Source organism: Hyperolius riggenbachi, chromosome 12 (assembly GCF_040937935.1).
Source record: "Hyperolius riggenbachi isolate aHypRig1 chromosome 12, aHypRig1.pri, whole genome shotgun sequence".
Taxonomy (NCBI): Eukaryota; Metazoa; Chordata; class Amphibia; order Anura; family Hyperoliidae; genus Hyperolius; species Hyperolius riggenbachi.
Window position 1 is genome coordinate 187,921,740 of NC_090657.1, and position 20,419 is coordinate 187,942,158.

Consider the following 20,419-nt stretch of genomic DNA (forward strand, 5'->3'; position numbering starts at 1 on the left):
GGGAATCTCGAAGCCTATTCTTGTGGCTATGTTGCAATACTATCTTTCAGCAGAGGGGTTTTAAAGAATAACTGTAGTGAAGATAACTTAAAGGGATGGTCCGAAGTGATTAAAAAACAAAAATCTACTTACCTCAGGCTTCCTCCAGACCAGGGGTCAGGAACCTTTTTGGCTGAGAGAGCCATAAACGCCACATATTTTAAAATGTAATTCCCAGAGAGCCATACAATATGTTTCAAACTAAATACAAGTACAATTGGAGTGGCCGTTAGTTTTGGGGGGAGCGCGAGTAAGTTCGTAGTACATGCTACAGCAGCAACATGCCTACTTTGAAAATGTTACTTGCGCTGTCACACTAATCTGTGCTGCTTGAGCAGTGTAGACTTAGTGAATCTACCACTACTGATTTGTCTGAGAGCCAGATGCAGCCATCAAAAGAGCCACATCTGGCTCCCGAGCCATAGGTTCCCTACCCCTGCTCCAGACCCTTGCAGCTGTCCTGTGCCCTCGTCGCAGCTCTGCTCTCAGCCGGTGGCTGCCTTTCCATCTAGCACCGCTAGATGCAGCATCGCTTTGCTTCTGGTATGTCATGTGACATACAGGTTCCTGTATGTCACATTACATACAGGAAGCGGTGCGATGCTGCAGCTAGCGGTGCTGTACGCGGCTATAGGGAAGCAGGAGGTGGAGAGCGGTGGACAGACTGCAATGAACTCGGGCTGGAAGGTGAGTCCAAAGGGTAACAGAGGCAGAGAGCGAGGTGAAAAAGCGGGCACAGGGGATACAAACAGAGGTAAGGAGATAGAGGGGCACAGGGGATGCAAACAGAGGGGGTACAGAGGCACAGGGGGTACAAATAGAGGCACAGGGGTACAGAGACACAAGGAGTACACACAGAGGCAGAGGGGATACAAACAGAGGTAAGGAGAAAGAGGCACAGAGGTGCATAGATGGGGGACAAATGAGCACAGAGAGAGACCGAGAGGCACAGAGATTGCACAGCGTTCCAACTTAGGGACTGTAGGTTCATTCTAACCCTGAATCCGTTCTTATCTTGTTCGTTAACCGAGGGCTACCTGGTACATTATTTTCTAAGTGTTTGCCCGCTGTAAAATCTTTTCTCTCCCTCATTTACATTCTGAAATTCATCACAGATGGCGACATCTTTAGTCCTGTCAAGTGATGTCTGTGCAGAGAACTCTCAGTAAATGAACATTCTGCAAGGGAAGATTCTGTATTTTTGGCAGTTGGAAACAGCCGTTATTTCCCACAATGCAACGAGGTTCACAGACGGGAACTGTTCAGGGCCATGGTCCTGACATCACACTGGGGAAGGGGTTTCACCACAATATTGGCCATACTGAGGTCCATAATAGGGATGGCCAATGAGATGCACATCATGACTATGACGGCGCCCAAATCATCGGCACAGCGCTGCATCTGAGATTAGCCGATTCCTCCAAGTCCCCCCTCTTACTTCAGGTTTCCTTTAACCTTCCAAACTCAAAAAATAAAGCTAAGTTCACACTGTAGTCCTTATTCAATTCCCTTTTTTTTTTTTTTTTTTACCAAGTTTTCTCCTAGGAGATAATTTTTCAACTCCTGTGTAAAATAACTTTTCAGCACTCTTCAATTGAAAAAGTACTGAAAAGTAGGTGCAAAGGTACTGCCAGAATTATTCTGAGTATTTTCTTGGTTACTATTAGTGGCTTAAAAGGCATTTCATCAATGAGGTATGAAAATATAACTTAGGAGAAAAAATGGATTGTATCGGTCCCTGCATTCTATAACATGTACATTTTATTAGTTGGGGTTTTTTTTTTTGTTTTTGCGCTCTTGTTTTTTTGCTTTACCTTTGTTACCAATATAAGCTTTGCTAGAGGTCTAGCTTAGTTTCTTCACTGGAAACAAGGTGTCAACCCTGGTTTACAGGCGAAAATCGCCATGGTGCCCAGCATGTGCAAAAAGGGGGTATGGACAAGCCCTCTCTTAGTTAATTACCCCCCTGCAGAGAGATGGACTTGCTGTCATGTGACAGAGGATTAGCATGTCCTCTTCACTGCTTGACAGTTGACACAGCAGGAGGACTCAGACATCTTTCATTCCAGCAAACAGGGTAACTTATCTGCTACCAGCACTTCCCTTGGAGTTTAGTCTTCCTGCTGCTCTGGCTGACTGCACAAGTTAATATTTGACTCCATCAAATAATTGGCATTTTTATTGTGCTGGTGATAGGTGCTTTTTTACCGGAATTCTGCATGTGCTACTACCAGTATGGGGCGATCCAATTAAATGAGTAAGGACGACTACCATCAGATCGGGCTTGGGGACAGACCAGAGGTTTTCAAGTAATGTTGTTTAAAGTAATGAGCTTATATATCTGCTCTAGTTGGTGTTGGAGACCAAGAAACTCCTCGTTTCAAAGCTAATCATTTATCTAGTCCATAATTTGTCCTGATGAAAACCGCCTGAAACAGCTGTCTGCAAGTTGAATTGCTTGGCTCTGTAACATGAATAGACTATTTTATTCGTTTTATAGACTATAGTGGTTCTGGTATTTTATGGACCTAAAAGAATGATTAATGGCATATGTACAAACCCTTAAAAAGAACTTGTAACTACCTTCTATTTTAGGAAGGGTACCTTGTTTATGGCAAAGCTGCCCAATAGGAAGGCCTCCTGGTTCCTTCTTTTCAATATTTACACATTTTGATATCCTTAAAGGGGAACTGAAGAGAGAGGTATATGGAGGCTGTCATGTTTATTTCCTTTTAATCAATACCAGTTGCCTGGCAGCCCTGCTGGTCTATTTCTCTGCAGTAGTATCTGATTAAAACCAGAAACAAGCATGCAGCTAGTCTTGTCAGATCAGACTTATAAGTCTGAACCACTGAAACACCTGATCTGCTGCATGCTTGTTCAGGGGCTATGGCTAATAGTATTAGAGGCAGAGGATAAGCAGGGCTGCCAGGCAACTGGTATTGTCTAAAAGGAAATAAACATGACAGCCTCCATATACCTCTCTCTTCAGTTCCCCTTTAATTCTGGATCTCGCTCTTCTAATTTATAATGTTAATGTATTCATTACTCCAGCACAATGATTGCTAAATTATGAACCTCTGATGAAGCAGCCTCATTTGTTTTACGAAACGTGCATCAGGCCAAGTTTACATCTATCTTACTGGAACTGAAATGTACTTTTAGATTTTTAAAGAATCTGCTGAAATTCCTTTTAAAAGACCTCCTAAGGGAATGTAGAGAAAAAGTAACAGTTTGGGCACCACAGTGGCATAGTTGTTAGAGCTCTCGTCTTGCAGCGATGTGTCTACTGTTCAAATCCCAGCCAAGGCACTATCTGCACTGAGTTTGTATGTTCTCCCCGTGTCTGTGCAGGTTTCCTCCCACACCCAAAAACATACAGATAGGTTAATTGCCTTCCCCCTAAATTGTCCCTAGACTATGATGATACATACACTACGCGATACATACATAGACATATGACTATGGTAGGGGTTGCATTGCGAGACCCTCTGATGGACACTTAAATAGCAAGTCAATATGCGCTGTACAGCGCTGCGGAAGATGTTAGCGCTATATAAATAATAATAATAGTATGAGTTAACCTCCTTGACATCATGATTCTTTCCGGATGTTATGGTCTAAAAGCGGTGCAATTTTATTTGCATGCTTTTAGATCCTAAAACCTGGAAAAAAAAAGAATGCTGCTAGGGAGTCCTGAGGCACCTCAGCTCTCACTTACCTCCCTAGGATCCAGCGCTGCAGTTTTCACTCCATCCTCCGCTGTAACCCTTTAGCAAGATTGATCGCAACAAGGGGAAGCGGAGCCTCGGAGGAGAGGAAGTAGAATGTAGAAAGGATCCCCCGGGAGGTGGTAAAACGTCCACTGCGCACATTGCTCTGCACAGTAGGCATCGCCTGCACAGTAGAGCGGACCTGATCGGGCTTGGCTATTTACGCTGGAGCCCACCGGAAAGCTGCTACTGCACCTGCTCTGGAGCCGGGAAGGTAAATATTTACATCGTTGCTGTTTGGGGGCTGGCCAGTGGCAATGTAAATATGTAGCCTTGTATTCCGGAGGGTGAAGAGGACGGGGAAGTTTCATTAGGATCCAGAGGCTCCCCCTTTCAAGGTAAGTACCCCCAGTGGCGTGTTTTTTTTTTTGTTTTGTTTTTTTTTTACAGATATCCTTTAATGTTTTGTATCCAACACTGTTTTGCTCAGGACACTTCCAAAATGCTAATCATGCCCTAAAAAATTTCGCCTTAACTACTGTATCTCCTGTATGAATTGGCTGCCAATCCACTTCAGACTCCAAACTCTAATGTACAAAACTATTCACAATCTTTCTCCTCCATACATCTACTCACTAGCCTCCAAATACCATCCAAACCACACAATCACTGCTCTGCACACTACCTCCTTCTGTCCTCCATTAGAGATACCTGCTCCTCCTAATCAGTTGTGCAAGATTTTTCATGAGCCTTTACCCTCCTCTGGAATTCCCTTCCCAAGCACTCCCCCCAGCCCAGTGTGCAAATGCAGAGTATAGTGCAGCAGAAGCTGTGCTCCAACTGTGCTCTGGAGTCCAGCTCTATACCTGTGTGACCATCCTGTCTATCTCCAGGTCCCTCTAGTGCTGGCACCCCACTTTCCTCCATCATTCTACATGCAGTAGGAGATGCCGGGCACTAGGTCGAGCAGACAGGCAGAAGCACAGCTATGAACTCCAGCTGAGAGGTGACAGCACAATACTCTGCATTTACACACTGGGCTGGGGTAGGAAGAGCAGGAAAGGGGTGCGCAACGAAATGCGACAGGATCGGCGGGTTGTTTGTATCTTGGGAACTCCCTGTATTAAGCATCCAACTTATACACCACATGGTGACACAGGACTACTTGCCTGTAGTAACAAAAAAGCTAGAAACTGCTCTGTCTGCAACTTGAACCTTATTACACTAGTCCAAAGCATCTTAACAATGTCCATGTGGACTCATCAAGTTTCCAGTACTTTTATGGGATGGATCGAGAATAAGACACAACATTCCAGTGCGACCACAAGCAGCATTTTGTGCGTGCCTCCCTTAGAAAAATATCGCTGAGAAATCACTTTAACTCAGAGGTGTCTTCAAAGGATTTGTGTCGTCTGGTCACTTAACAGATCCTGTTATAATCTAATAAAAGTGCAACTCTCTCAAATAAAGAACAAATCCATCCACACCTCCCACCCCACTCTGTCTGTCTGTCTATCCATCCACCCATAAAGCCATACATTCACTTGCCTACCCATCCATCCATTCATCCATCCTCCACTTGCCCATTTATCCCCCCAGTTATCCATCCATCTATCCATCCATACACACATGCATACATACACCCAACCCTCCATATATACATACACCCACCTACCTATCCAGATACCCATCCATCAACTCATTCATCTATCCATCTATCCATCCATTCATCTATCCATACATACATACATACATATATACAGTACACACATACATAGGCATATACATACAGTACATGCATGCATACATATACCCACCCATCCATCCCCAACGATCCATACATCAATCCATCTATCCCTTCATTCTTCTATACATACATCCTTCCACACACACACCCATCTATACATCCACACATAAATATACCCACTTACCCATACATACACCTATCCACCTACTCGCCTATCCATCTACCTACCTATGCATGTATCCATCTATCCCTCTATCCGCCCACCTATGCATCCATTCATCCATCCCTCTACTTATCCAGCCATCCATCCACACATAAATACACCCACTTACCCATAAAGCCATACATTCATCTACCTACTCACCTATCTAGCCACCCAAATATGCATCCATCCCTTCATTATCGTACTCATGCAATCCTCTATCCACCCACATCCATTCAGTCCTACCACCAATCCTCTCACATATTCACCCATCCATCTCCTACCCATACATCCACCCCCCCACTTACTCATACATCCACCTAGCCAACCAACCATTCAACCACACAGTATATCAATCATCCCACCCATCTATTCTTCCTCCCATCAAACCTTCAAAATCATAATCATAAACAAAAATCTTGGAATTCAGCATTAAATGTAGTCATGCATAGTTTAAGGACATCCTAAACAAACGTTCAATACTCCCTGGAATATGTTGGTGGATAAGAGAACAGTACTCCACATACTGTAACTCTATTAAGAAGATTCTGGCTGAAAATTGATCCACCCACCACCACTCTGCATAGTCTAGTTCTAGGTGGTACTGCTTGATGCAATTACAAGTTACCCATCCATCAACAGCTAACTAGTTAGGACAGATTGCCACCACCCATGGTTAACTAGTTATTTGACAGGTAGATCCATGGTCCTGCAGGAAGTAGGGTTCAGGTAGACTGAATTAAAATATCAAACTATGGATGGTGGTGTTTATCACACACAGAAGACTTTAAGATTCAGCTACCGGGATGCTGTGGAGTCTCCCCTGTCGAGCTTGTGAACAATGCTGTTCTGTCACTCAGCATGACATATTAGAGCGTTAGGGACAGACATACGAGGAATACTTAGAAAGTCTTCAGCTTTAGTTGTGAAGCGGTTCTGTCAGGAACAACATGTTCGTACTCTACAGAATTTCTTTAGTCACTGTGTTCCAGTGTGTTTACCTTGGCATCATGTGATGCTTTGTTTTGCACTTCTGAGGACACAGAAAAGATGGCTTCCACCACTTAGCTTACTGTTGCCTGAAGGCTTTAATTTCTACAAAGGCCTGATACACTTGTGGGGCTGCACATGTGTGAAAGCCATTGTACACTGATTGCATAACTGCATAATAGCAGCAGGAACCCTTCACTCAGCTATTATACCTGAACACCGATGCTCAGTTGATACGTACAATAGTCGTTCCCTAAGTCAAACCCCTGAATATGAAGATGATGTAAAGTGAGTATTGGTCAGGGTTTGGCACTATTTTCAGAAGAATAGGGGCCAGGGCTGGGGAGGTTATATGTAACAATCAGGATGTGGAGGATCAAGTGTACCTGAGATGGGGTAGGAGAAAAAAAATTGTGCATACCTGGGGGTTCCTTCAGCCATCTCCAGGCTGATCACTCCCTCTTTGTCCTCCTGCGTCCCTTGGATCCTTTGCAATTCACCCCGGAAAGTCCACCAGTCGCGGTCAGTCAGTGTAGGCGGCATCTAGCCAAGCATGCTCCCATGGCCGGGGATCGGTGGTGCGGAGCGCGCAGTACGCCCTAGAATGGAGGACTTTCCAGGCCAAATTGTGGAGGGTCCAGGCGGCACAGGAGGATGATGAGGAAGCGATCAGCCTGGAGGGGGCAGGAGAAAGCCCCAGGTATGTATAAATACCATCACAGACTGCCACAGTTGACCCTTAGTAGTAGGTAGCAAGAATTACCCTCAATATTAAGTAGCTAGCGGTCCCCTCAAGTATTAGGTTGTTAGGGGAACCTCTTAAGTAGCTAGAGGTGCCCCTGACTGAAGGGAGATCTCGTCATTGGAATGTTGAGAGCAGGGTAAGTAACCTATAACCCCTCAGGTGCTTGGGGAGAGGGGGGAGCTGCCCTTCCATCATCAGGCGCCTGTAGACACGTGCCTACAGTGCCTTGTGGTAAACCAGCCCTGCTGACAATGTTTCATGTGGGCTCTCCTGGATGGAGAGGTTGTGTGCTGTTGTTCTTTTCTCAAGGGTCACATGAGGAGGGCCGCATTCCACCCGTGGGCCTTGTGTTTGATGCCTGTTGCATAAGTAATAGAAAAAGTTATTGCTGTATCAATAGTGACACAGCTGATATGCCAAAATTGTCAGGAATTTTAGGTGCGTCTTATAATCTGAAAAATATGGTTATCCACCCAGGCAGGTGATCGCTTTGAAACCTTCCCAACACAATTTTGGCCAAGGCTCCGGGCACCCCCAACCCCCCCTAGCTTGGCGGCATTGCACGGGGAGGTCTCTGAAGAGCTTCGTCGGACTCCAGAAACATGACTGCCACTGCTTTCCCGAGGATGGGGGGAGCGTCCGCAGAGTCCTGATTTACATTGGATTGAGTAAGTATTTAATCCTGTGACCTATCAATCCTGCAGCATTAAGCCAGGGCCTGGCTTTCCAGAAGTACTCTTTAAGAGGTAAAGACCCAGAAACCTGAAGTGGTTAATACGTGGGTCCCCAAATAGCAAGCCGCCTTGAAAAGTCGTACCGAAATGAATTTTTCTGGTAACGTTTACCATTAACAACTTAAGCCTATTTGGACGAGTATTCTGATCCAGATAGGCACCGCAAAAGTCAAACTGGATGAGTACTCTCGTCCAGTGTTTAAGCGGCAGTGCATATGCAGGGCTGCAGTCCTGCACACCCTGGCGGTTTTCCGTTTCGGCTATTGGGGGAAGGGAAGCAAGGCTTCCCAGAACCAGTTGCAGTGCCTGTAATGAATGGACATGACCCTGATCATGGGTCATGTCCATTCATAAGAATGAACGTGAATCAAAGTGAAAAAAAACCTTAAATAACACATAACACTTGGTAAACCAGGGAGTGTTTCTAGTGCCATGTAGTAGCAAAAAATTTGATTTGCACACCACAGACTTTTTGTATTAATAAAATTAATTAAACCACTTCCAAACCCCCTTCCACCCCCACCCCAGTTACCAAGCCAAAAAATTATATATATATATATATATATATATATATATATATATATATATATATATATATATATATATATATATATATGTATGTGTGTATATATATATATATATATATATATATATATATATATATATATATATACTAGCAAAGTAGTCGGCTTTGCACATCTAGAGACTGAAATCCTTGCCCATTCTTCTCAGCTCAAGCTCAGTCAGATTAGATGGACAGCGTTTGTGAACAGCAGTTTTCAGACTTTGCCACAGATTCTCGATTGGATTTAGATCTGGACTTTGACTGGGCCATTCTAACACATGGATATGTTTTGTTTTAAACCATTCCATTGTTGCCCTGGCTTTATCTTTAGGGTCGTTGTCCTGCTGGAAGGTGAACCTCCGCCCCAGTCTCAAGTCTTTTGCAGACTCCAAGAGGTTTTCTTCCAAGATTGCCCTGTATTTGACTCCATACATCTTCCCATCAACTTTGACCAGCTTCCCTGTACCTGCTGAAGAGAAGCAACCCCAGAGCATGATGCTGCTACCACCATATTTGACAGTGGGGATGGTGTATTCTTAGTGATGTGCAGTGTTAATAGTTTGGGTTAATTGGGTAGTCTGATTGGTTCCAGAGGAGAGGAAGGCGTTGACGTCATGGGATGGGCGGATGCGGAGGGGTTGACAAGTCTTAAGCACTCACAGCCACTCCGGGTGCCAGCTCCTGATGAGTCAATTGACGAAACCGGTAGGGCGGTACCCGGAAGTGGCGGCAGAGTGCTAGGACCTGAGCGTTCGGTGAGGAGTGGACGGCTATGCGCGCGGCAGCTGATACCAGCCTCAGAAACCAGGACAGCCCACGGTGGCCCACACAAACGGGGGAGAGCCCGTCAAAAAACTCATGTGTTGAAAACTACTTTTAATGTGTAAGTGCAATATTTTTTTAGCATTAACATTTTTAAACCAGTATTATGCTATGTTGTGCCTCTTTTTGGAGGTCTGCATCTAAGTTTATATGAAGAGGAAAGCATAGAGTGGGAGAACTGGTGATCCATTAACCCTGCGGTGGAGGTCCCAATATCCACAAGAGGCAACTTAGATCGATTGGTCGGGGGTGACCAGGGAATAACCCCAAGGCGCAAATAGACCATACTGTTGGTCTTACAAGAGGGTGAGTCGTATTCTAGTTGGGTGTGGTGGTGGTGACACAACCTGAATAAGAACTGTACAGCAAGAAAGAACTACCGGGGAAATAGGACTGTGTTGCGCTAGGGGTCATTGATAAACTATTAATAGTTTTCTGCCACACATAGCGTTTTGCATTTTGGCCAAAAAGTTCAATTTTGGTCTCATCCGACCAAAGCACCTTCTTCCACATGTTTGCTGTGTCCCCCACATGGCTTGTGGCAAACTGCAAACGGGACTTCTTATGCTTTCTGTTAACAATGCCTTTCTTCCATAAAGGCCAACTTTGTACAGTGCATGACTAGTAGTTGTCCTATGGACAGAGTCTCCCACCTGAGCTGTAGATCTCTGCAGCTCGTCCAGAGTCACCATGGGCCTCTTGACTGCATTTCTGATCAGTGCTCTCCTTGTTCGGCTTGTGAGTTTAGGTATACAGCCTTGTCTTGGTAGGTTTACAGTTGTGCCATACTCCTTCCATTTCTGAATGATTGCTTGAACAGTGCTCCTTGGGATGATTGGAAATCATTTTGTAGCCTAATGTGACAAAATGTGGAAAACTTCAAGGGGGCCGAATACTTTTGCAAGCCACTATAGTGTCCCTAGAGGCTCCTCTAGGTATGGCTACTATACTCACCTGTTTTTCTGCAGTTTTGGAGTTGCAAGCTAGTTTGACTGCTACACAGAATTCTGGGTGCAGTGAGATCAAAGTTAGGAAGTCCGTGTGTGTTCCAGTAAATATTCCTGTACATTCCGCTCATGATGATGAAATTCAGTCTCAGTTTATGGTGGAACCTTCCCTGGGACATCTGCCCTGTCCACAAAATAAAGTTCCAGATTTGCCCTGTAACATGGATAGTTCAGAATCCTTCTCAGAAAACTTGAAAAATGATGTTCCTGAGGTCTTGTCTGATGTCCTGGAGACCTCCGAGTTCCTCCCAAAGGGTGCAGAACTTGTAGGAGATGTCTCCTGCCCCCCAAGTCCTTCTGAGGTGTTGCCCACTTCAGTAGGCATTGCTGTTGTGCTGACTACCTTTGCAGCTCTGGTGGAGCTTCACTCATATGTAGTCAATGATGATATTGTTGTCACAGATTTCTAGGTTTGAGTCCAAGCCTTCTTTTGAAAGCCCTGTGCTTGAGACCACTGCTCATGATGATTCTCTGCCTGGTGCTGGTTTTGGTCCTGTTGTGCCGGGCTCTGAGGGTGGCAGTTCCCCGACATGTTCTGAGGTTTCTCCTGTGCTGGTGTACCCCAATGTGCTCTGTGACCCAGAAAGCCCAAGTGTGCCTCGGTTACCTGCATGCTCAGATGCTTCCTCGGTGGAGACATGCTCTGATATGGCCTGCCTGCTTGCATGCCCAGAAGTGGTCCCTGAAAGTCTTGATCTTGATGGGTGTCCTCGTAATTCTGAATCCAGAATAGTCATTGGTTCCATAGGAGGGCTTGTGAGCCTGGTGATTGTTCTGCCTTCTTGGGATCTCTGTGGAGCTTCAAAAGGTTCTGGGAGATTCTGGGAGAAATTTTGCTTGGTACCTTGGATAAGATCAACAGTGGCTTTTGTGTTGTAAGGGACACTTTGAACAGGTATTGTGGCAGGTTTGGTATTTTCAGACGCTCCTTGGAAGGTGGTGGGTATTGTCTGGAGGGTGTCGATGGCTTCTTCTCTGGTGTTCACAGTCCTGATGGGTGTTATACTGAGACTGGTAGTACTGATGGGCATGTTTCGGTGGCGTTTGCTTCCGATGAGGTCGGTTTCGGCTGGACTGACTCTGGAATTGGGCCTTGTCAGGCTGTCCTGACCTTCATGAGTCTTCAGTTAGTCTTCTGCAAATATCAGGTTGGAGGGTCGTCTGGAATCCGACCCTAGAGGGGGGTTACTGTGAGGATCCGCGTGGCTGCCTGCGCAGGCAGGCAGCCTTTTGACCACTGTTCAGGTCTGCATTCTGCAGGTCTCTGGAAGAGAAACCTTTTGTCAGTTGTGCAGCTTGCTGCTGAGGAATTTGCATATGTTTGTCATGCAGATTGCCTAGCCACATCCCCTGTGGGCTTGCTCTATAAAGAGCTATGTTTCCCACAGTAAGTTGCTGATCATAAGGATTCTTCCTGTGAAACACTCTGGAGAGTGTCAGCCTTGCTCATTGTCTGAAGATTAGCTTAAGAGTAATTCTTGGGACTGCACTCGGCAGGTTCCCTAGTGCAGTTAGGATTGCATATCTGTTTTGTTTGTCTGTTGCGATTGTCCTGTCCCTGCGGTGGTCGACAGGAGGTCGTTCTGATCTTTGTTCTTGGAGTATAGATGGAGCAGCGGTTGCTACCAGCTATCTCCTCTCTCTGTCTTCCTGGATCGCACTGGCTTCTTTTCGCTAGTGCTGTGGATCCGTCTGATCTCCATCTCTCTGTCTCCCTGGATTGCACTGGCCTCTTTTTGCTAGTGCTGTGGATCCGTCTGATCTCCATCTCTCTGTCTCCCTGGATCGCACTGGCCTCTTTTCGCTAGTGCTGTGCATCCTATCTCTCGCCTGTTCCTATTTTTCATGTGTCTGTCTTGTCTGCTACAAACGCTTGCTGGAGGCTCGGTGAGGTAACCGTTAAGCAAGCGCTCGCGTCCTCTGTTTCATGTTTGTCTGTCGGTGGTTAGTTAGGCGTGTTTGTCTCTATTGTGCTTATCACGTGGAGACCGCGCATGAACGCGTGCACTGTTGCGAATGAGGGCGGTGTTCGCGTTCAGTTAGCGTTTGTTATTTTCCTTATCTCCTCATTGTATGATTTGCTGTGCCTTTGCTACTCTCGTGCTCCGCCTTGCTGTAGCCTTGTGTCACGTCTGGCGATCGCACCTCTCGCGATAGCGTTCCTACTTCATATCTGCTGTGGTGTGTGCACCGTCACGGGTTGGCGACTAGTTTGGTGCACACATATACAATCTGTCTCTGTGCTCATTCTCAATCGCCTCTCTTGCGATTGCGTTTCTTCCCTTTGTACAATTCCTGTCTGTCGTGTGTGGTAGGGCAGAGGAGCTGTTCCTCTGCACTCCACAGCTCCACCTGCCGACAGGAATTTCCCTCTACAGGTGCATTGCACCTTCTGCTGGGTTCCCGCAAATTATACGTTTGTGGAGGATTTCCGCAGTGTCAGCGCACATCCTGTGCGCTGATCACAGAGAGAATTCCACAATCGTTACAGTTGCCTTAGGTGTTTAGCTTTTCTCTCTTCTTTTTTTTTTAGTATGTATGTCATGAGGGTATATTACTGCTTTTTAGTACATGAGGACTTATGAAAATTAAACCTTTATTTCCACATAATATATATATTATACATATTGACGCCATACATTGTACTAGGAACATAATTTAAATGTGACAGACGGGACTAATGGGCAAATAAAATGGGTGGGTTTTATTTATAGTAGCATTGCTTATTTTAAAACTATAGGGGATGGAACTTGAGAAATAGTGTGTGTTTTTTTTCTTTTTTCTTTTTTTGTATTTGCCTATAAAATGTATAGAAAATAAAGTCATTACTGAAAACAAATTTTGCCCATGAAAATCTTAATTAGTGGCGGAAAAAAAAGATATAGATCATTTACGTGTGATGAGTAGTAATAAAGTTATTAGTGAATGAATGGGAGGAGCACTGGCGGGGTGAAATTGCTTCCGTCCTGAAGGTAAAAACACCTGTGGGCTGAAGTGGTTAATAACTCCAGATGGGAAACTCCGCAAGGCACCCAGTCTTTTTATTGGAATCATTTCCTCGTGGCTATTTATTTGTTTTGTTGAGTATACATTATGAACATTACATTATGGCGTGTTCACGTAGCAAAGACTAACAATTACTGGGCCTGTGTAAACTGCTCGCTCTCCCTCTGCGCCAGTCTGATGCAAAGTGCTGAAATACAGTCCTCTTCCCATAAACAGAACCATGCTCTTATTGTTTCTCCAGACGTTATTTGCCCGCTGCAGTCCTTCAAGCGGTCAGCGAAGGGAATTTTGTAAACGTTTGTCTAATGTTTCAGTGCTGTGAACAAACAGGACCTGCAGCATTTGTACACAAATTACTATCTGTATCCACTTCCCCAAAGAGGTTCTGAGACATTAATGTGCTTTTGCAGCTTCCAATAACAAATAAAACATTGTACTCCGATAACTGGCATGGCTTTCATATGGTAAATAAGACTTCTACAGCTTAAAGAGAATTGTAACCAAGAATAGAACTTCATCCCAATCAGTAGCTGATACCCCCTTTCCCAGGAGAAATCTAAACCTTTTCTCAATTGATCACCAGGGGGCTCTGTATGGCTGATTTTGTGGTGAAACCCCTCCTACAGTGTGATGACTGGACCATGGTTCTGACATCACACTGTGGGAGCCTTGTTGCATTGTGGGAAATAACAGCTGTTTCCAACTGCCAAAAAAGCAAGCCGCATCTCTTTCCACTGACATCACCTGCCAGCAGTAAAAATGTCACCATGTGACAAATGTCAGAATGTAAATCGGGGAGAGGAAAGATTTTACAATGGGCAAACACTGACTAAATCATTTATAGATAATTATTGTAAAAATGATGCACGTGGTTCCGTGATCTAATGGAGTTAATAGTGGGTTCTGTGTGATGGGGCTGCTTTTGCATCCGCCAAACTAAGATCATGCTAGCGATAAAGCAAGTGAAACTTATAAACGTATCCATAGCTCCCAACTGTTCCTTATTTGGAGGGACTGTCCCTCTTTGGAAACAAAATCTCTCCGTCACTCTTTCTTCCTCACGTGTCACTCTTGCAGGACTGATGTACAAATATATACATTTTTTTACAAAAAATGTTTGACTCCAAACTTTATCACCATTCTTTAAAGGGGTTCTGTGGCATGTAAAAAAACAAAAAATAAACTGACACTTACCTGGGGCTTCTATCGGCCCCCTGTAGCTGTCATGTCCCGCGCTGTCCTCCTACGATCCTCCGTTCCCCGCTGCCATCTAACGCAACTGCGCCTGCGCAGTAAGCTCCCAGAGACGCGAGCGGGAGTGTGCACTATTTATCTTGTTAGACAAATAATTGACCAGTGCTGGTGGCGGGGAACGGTGGATCGTAGGAGGACGGCAGAGGGGCGATAGAAGCCCCAGGGAAGTGTCAATTTGTCTGTTTTTTAACATGCTACAGAACCCCTTTAAAGAGACTCTGTAACATTAAAAACATCCCCTGGGGGGTACTCACCTCGGGTGGGGGAAGCCTCCGGATCCTAATGAGGCTTCCCACGCCGTCCTCTGTCCCACGGGGGTCTCACCGCAGCCCTCCGAACAGCCGGCGACTGTGCCGACTGTCAGTTCAATATTTACCTTTGCTGGCTCCAGCGGGGGCGCTGTGGCGGCTTTCCGTTCCGAACTACACGGAAATACCCGATCTCATTCGGGTCCGCTCTACTGCGCAGGCGCAGGAAACTTGCGCCTGCGCAGTAGAGCAGACCCGACGGCGATCGGGTATTTCCATGTAGTTCGGAGCCGACAGCCGTCAGAGCGCCTGCGCAGGAGCCAGGAAGGTAAATATTGACGTCACCACTGCCCGGACTCCACAGAGGGCCCTGACGGATGGAGGACGGCGTGGGAAGCCTCATTAGGATCCGGAGGCTTCCCCCACCCGAGGTGAGTACCCCCCAGGGGATCTTTTCATGTTACAGTTCCTCTTTAAGCTGATATTTTTCATAATTTCAAATGTTAACATGAAGAAAAACTACTACTGATAGAAAGGACCAGTGTGGTTGAATTCTAAAAATGACATCTTTTTCTTATGACTTTTTAGTGGCATGTGTGGCGGGGGCATGATTAGGGGGGTGTCTTAAAGTGACCGTCTGTCTCATCTCAAAAAGTTGGGAGGTTTGCTTATCACCAAACATTGATCAGTATTTTAAGTGTTAATTCACTAAAGGACCACTATTGCGAAAAAGTGTAACATTTTAAATGTAAACACATACAAATAAGAAGTAAATTTTTTCTAGAGTAAAATGAGCCATAAATTACTTTTCTCCTATGTTGCTGTCACTTACAGTAGGTAGTAAAAATCTGACAGAAGTGACAGCTTTTGGGCTAGTCCAGCTCTCAATAGGGGATTCTCAGCATGGCCTTTATTCTTTATAAAGACACTGTCTGAAAAATATATATAGAAAGATGCTGGCCAGCCTCCCTGCTCATCCTACACTTTTTTTTGTCAGTTGGATGGAGCAACTGCCCTTCACTAAGTGCTTTTGAAAATCAGATCCTCAGATTTCTCCTAGGAGGTCATTTTTCATCTTCAATTTAAAATAACTTTTCAGCACTTTGCAATGGAAAAAGTACCCAAAAGTAGGTGAAAAAGTACTGTCAGAATTATTTGGATTACTTGTTTGCTTGCTGGTGGTTTGAATGGCATATTATTGACAATTTTGAAAATATCAATTAGGAGAAAAAGTGAATTGCATATGGCCCTGGTCGTGCTATCTTATCACTCTAGTCCTTAAAGTAAACCTGTTAAGCCCCATCTAGACGAATCGCGATCCGGCGGCTCGATTAGCCGCCGGATCGACTCTTTCGCATCCCCGCGTGTACCCGCCACATCCCCGCTCGCCTGCGCGTGCATCGGATTCGATCCCTCGCTCGTCCCCCGCGCCGCTTATCTTCCGCTCGATTCCCTGCCATTGTCCCCTCGTGGGGAACGAGCAGGGAATCGGCGGCAGCAAGATCAGACCTGTCGGATCTTATCAATCGAGCCGCAGTAGCGGCTCGATTGATAAGGCACATCGGAGCGTGTAGACCTAGCTTAAAGGGATACTGTACGGGGTCGGGGGAAAATGAGTTGAAGTTACCCGGGGCTTGTAATGGTCCCCCACAGACATCCTGTGCCCACGCAGCCATTCACTGATGCTCCGGCCCCGCCTCCGGTTCACTTCTGGAATTTCAGACTTTAAAGTCTGAAACCCACTGCGCCTGCCTTGCTGTGTCCTCGTTCCCGCCGATGTCACCAGTAGTGCACGGTGCAGGCACAACCTAAACTGGGCCTGTGCAATATGCTCAGGGTGCCATCAGCAGGATCGAGGACACGGGAACGCAGGCGCAGTGGTTTTCAGACTTTAAAGTCTGAAATTCCACAAGTGAACCAGAGGCGGAGTAGGAGCATTGGGGAGTGGCTGCGCGGGCACAGGATGTCTGCGGGGGATCATTAGAAGCATCGGGTAACTTCAACTCATTTTCCCCTGACCCCCCTACAGTGTCCCTTTAAGGGAAAAAGTGCCCCACTAGATACTTTCCTCAGGAGGGGGAAGCCTCTAGATCAGGCATGGGCAAACTTGGCCCGCCAGCTGTTAAGGAACTACAAGTCCCACAATGCATTGCAGGAGTCTGACAGCCACAGTCATGACTCATAAAGGCAAATGCATTGTGGGATTCCTTAACAGCTGGAGGGCCAAGTTTGCCCATGCCTGCTCTAGATCCTAATGAGACTTCCCCCAACCTTCTGTGCCTTCTTGTTCCAGCAATGGCTCTCCCAAACATACTGCAATATTTACATCTGCACTCCTGTGCAGGCACAGTACCAGCTTCCCTTGGGCTCCGGCAAAAATAGCTGAGCCCAATCGGGTCTGCTCTACTGAGCAGATGACTTGACTCGCCCAGAGCCCAAGAAGATGCTAGTGCTGTGCCTGTGCAGGAGCACAGATGTACATTCTGCCGTGTGCTGCAGCCGCTACTGCACCTACATACAGCCTTGTCAGTGGATTTTCGAGGTGTGCCAGGGCTGGATCGCCTCTACTTAGGTAGGGGGATGCCTCTTTAGGATCCAGAGGCTTTCCCCTCCCAAGGTAAGTACCCCCAGGGGCACTTTTTTCCTTACAGGTACAGTGTATTATTTCGGTAGTTATACTTACATGCAGAAGATAGGGAGAGGAAGAGCACACACAGGCAGGATGTAGCTCTGTCCGTCCTGCTGCCTTCTCTGCCAGCATGATTACAGCCAGCCTGCAGAAGGATTCTGTGTATTGCAGCCAGGAAAGCAGAGTCGCAGACCCATAAATTCTGGTCATGTGACCTGTGTGCCTGTTTCCAAAACTACTTTCCGCCACCTCACTAGTAGTGTTCTTTCTGCCCTCTCCCAGCCTTGCGAACAGCTCCTTTACTTCACCTGTTCTGATGTTTTGGGTTAGGAGGGAAGGTACAATAATTGCTCAAGCTCCTCCCTCTGCCCAAGAGGACTATTTAAATAAAATCAGGTCTCGACAGTTGGAGATTTTCTCACTGATTCAGGTACTTTGATTTTATGGGCCACAAAAAATCAATGCGGCAGCCTGAAAAATTGCATTTTCAAAGGAGAATTAAAATGTCCAGCTTCTGTTATTGGTCAATCACTTGAGTTTCATCCAGTGTGATGTTAAAAACGTATTGCCTATGTACATAATGGAAGACATGTTTCATCTTGAAAATCTTGGCAGCAGAACCAGTAGGTGGAGCTACAAAAAAATAAAAGAAACGTCCATTTGTAATATTTCTTATTTTCCTAATACATTTTTTTAGTCAGAATATTATAAATAGAATAATTAAATCTATCCTCATATATTCAATACAGACAACTTTTGTGTTGACCTATACATCCGACAATAAAGTTGTATTTAAAGGTTTTTTTCCCGCAGATAGATGGGTTGCTGGAGTCAAGCTCTTCAAACCGTCTAATGCGTTTCTGTAATGGATTGATGTAGGGTCCATTATCTCTCCTTGCCCCCCGATCATAAAACAAATAAAGGCTTTCAAGTCAAATCTCCATGTGTGGTCCGCTTGTAAACATGTAAACATTATTTTCCATTGCGCCGGCCGCACGGTTTGTTTAGACGCCCTTGGAGTCATGATGACAGGGTTGTACGCCACGCGTGGGCCACAGTAACGCAGCACATGTTTAACCCTATCGCCAACACAAAGCTGGGCCTAAACCTAGGGACATTCCAAATTAATGGTGGAGATGTTCCACTGCAAAGTAAGTTTTTAGTTCATTACCCAGCTGTTTCTAGGAAGCAATTCACATATATCCCTAGGGGCTAAAAGGTTTACCTATGCAGCATACAAGCGATGCGGAATCCAAAGGATCACTTAAAGTTGTGTTGTGTTCATGTTAGCTGTAGACAATGCTATGTCTTTTTTCCTCAACTTGTTTCTCAGGCTTTACAACTAACCCCCCCCCCCCCCCAATGCTCCGTTAGTGTGGACAGTATGTCAGACTAATACCCTCACCCCATTCCTATCAATAGTATGTAATACTGTCTGCTGTATTCAGGGTCAGACTGGGCCACAGTAGTACAGTTTTTTCCCTCGGTGGGCCCCGCCTCCAGGTCTCGGGTGCCCCCCCCCCCCCTTCCTTGTCTGACAAAGCTCCAATTGCTGCCTGCAGCACAAAAATTCTCTTCTCAGTGCTGTGACTGTAATCACTCATGCTGAGAGCAGTGGCGTAGCTAAGGAGCTGTAGGCCTTGATGCAAATTTTACAATGGGGCCCCCCAAGCACTCTACATAACAATTGATACGACGCACCAAAACCTGCCAATGGCAACTACAGTGTCAGAGGTGCAAGAAGGGGATGGGGAGCAGCTCGTTAATGATTACCTCTATTCAAAGTATCCATAGAAGTGATTATTATGAGCACAGGACCAATAGAGAGGCAATACTGTAGTTGAGGGAGGGCCCTTCGGGGCCCCTTTGGCCCAAGGGCCCCGATGCGGTCGCAACCTCTGCGGTCGCAACCTCTGCAAAATAGGACATTACTTTATATTGAAGGAGGGGACTCTATGCAAAGTGTTACTGGGCAGCAGTGTCTCTGAATTACAATGCTGCTAAGATCATGTACATTTGGCCCTGTCCATAATACATCATGACCACGCCCACCTTCCGGTGCATGGTCACGCCCTTTTTTCACCACAATCATGGGATGTGTGGGCCCCAGCTTGAAATTTCTTTGGTGGGCCCCCAGTGTCCCAGTCCGACCCTGGCTGTATTTCTCTGTGGCTATGTGTTTTCGTCTAGTGATGAGGTGTGTCTTTACAGAGGCACATGCTCTACCCAGTTCTCACCTATAAGCTTCCAAAATTAGGAAGGTGCGATATAGGCTGCTTTAGTATAAAAAATGCTCCATGCCTTCAGTCCTTCCGACCTCCTCCATTGGCAAAAGTAGGACAGGAGATGGCAGGGTGAAAAGGGCCAGTAGGATAGGAGATGGTAGGGTGAAAAGGGCCAGTAGGACAGGAGATGGTAGGGTGAAAAAGGCCATTTCAGAGTCAAGAACTGTCCAATGTGGTTGAGTTACATAAAATAATTCTGAAGTAGTGGAACAATGTTTCTCCACAGCGAGATCGATCTCCTGTTACCAGGAGCCTTGCGGTTTGTGTCAAAAGTGGCAATGGCATAGCAAAAAAAAACACTGCATGACATATCGCAGAATGTAATATATTTTTCAGGATTAGAGATGTCGCAAACATAAAATTCGCGAAGAGCAAACGCGAACTTCTGCAAATGTTCGCGAACATGCGAACCGCCATAGACTTCGATGGGCAG

General features: G+C 45.7%; 1 protein-coding gene across 7 annotated transcripts in view; it reads left to right on the forward strand.

Annotated features, from left to right (window-relative positions):
- Positions 1–20,419, forward strand: part of SPO11 (SPO11 initiator of meiotic double strand breaks) — a 693,959-nt gene that overhangs the window by 150,954 nt on the left and 522,586 nt on the right. For 4 of the 7 annotated variants that reach the window (XM_068263148.1, XM_068263149.1, XM_068263154.1 and 1 more), the window contains exon 1: positions 16,087–16,199. The exons of 2 other annotated variants lie outside the window; for them this stretch is intronic. The gene's annotated coding sequence lies outside the window, so the exon portion shown is untranslated. Of the gene's footprint in view, positions 1–16,085; positions 16,200–20,419 lie in introns of those variants that run through there. One more of the 7 variants, XM_068263157.1, reaches the window with a different exon arrangement.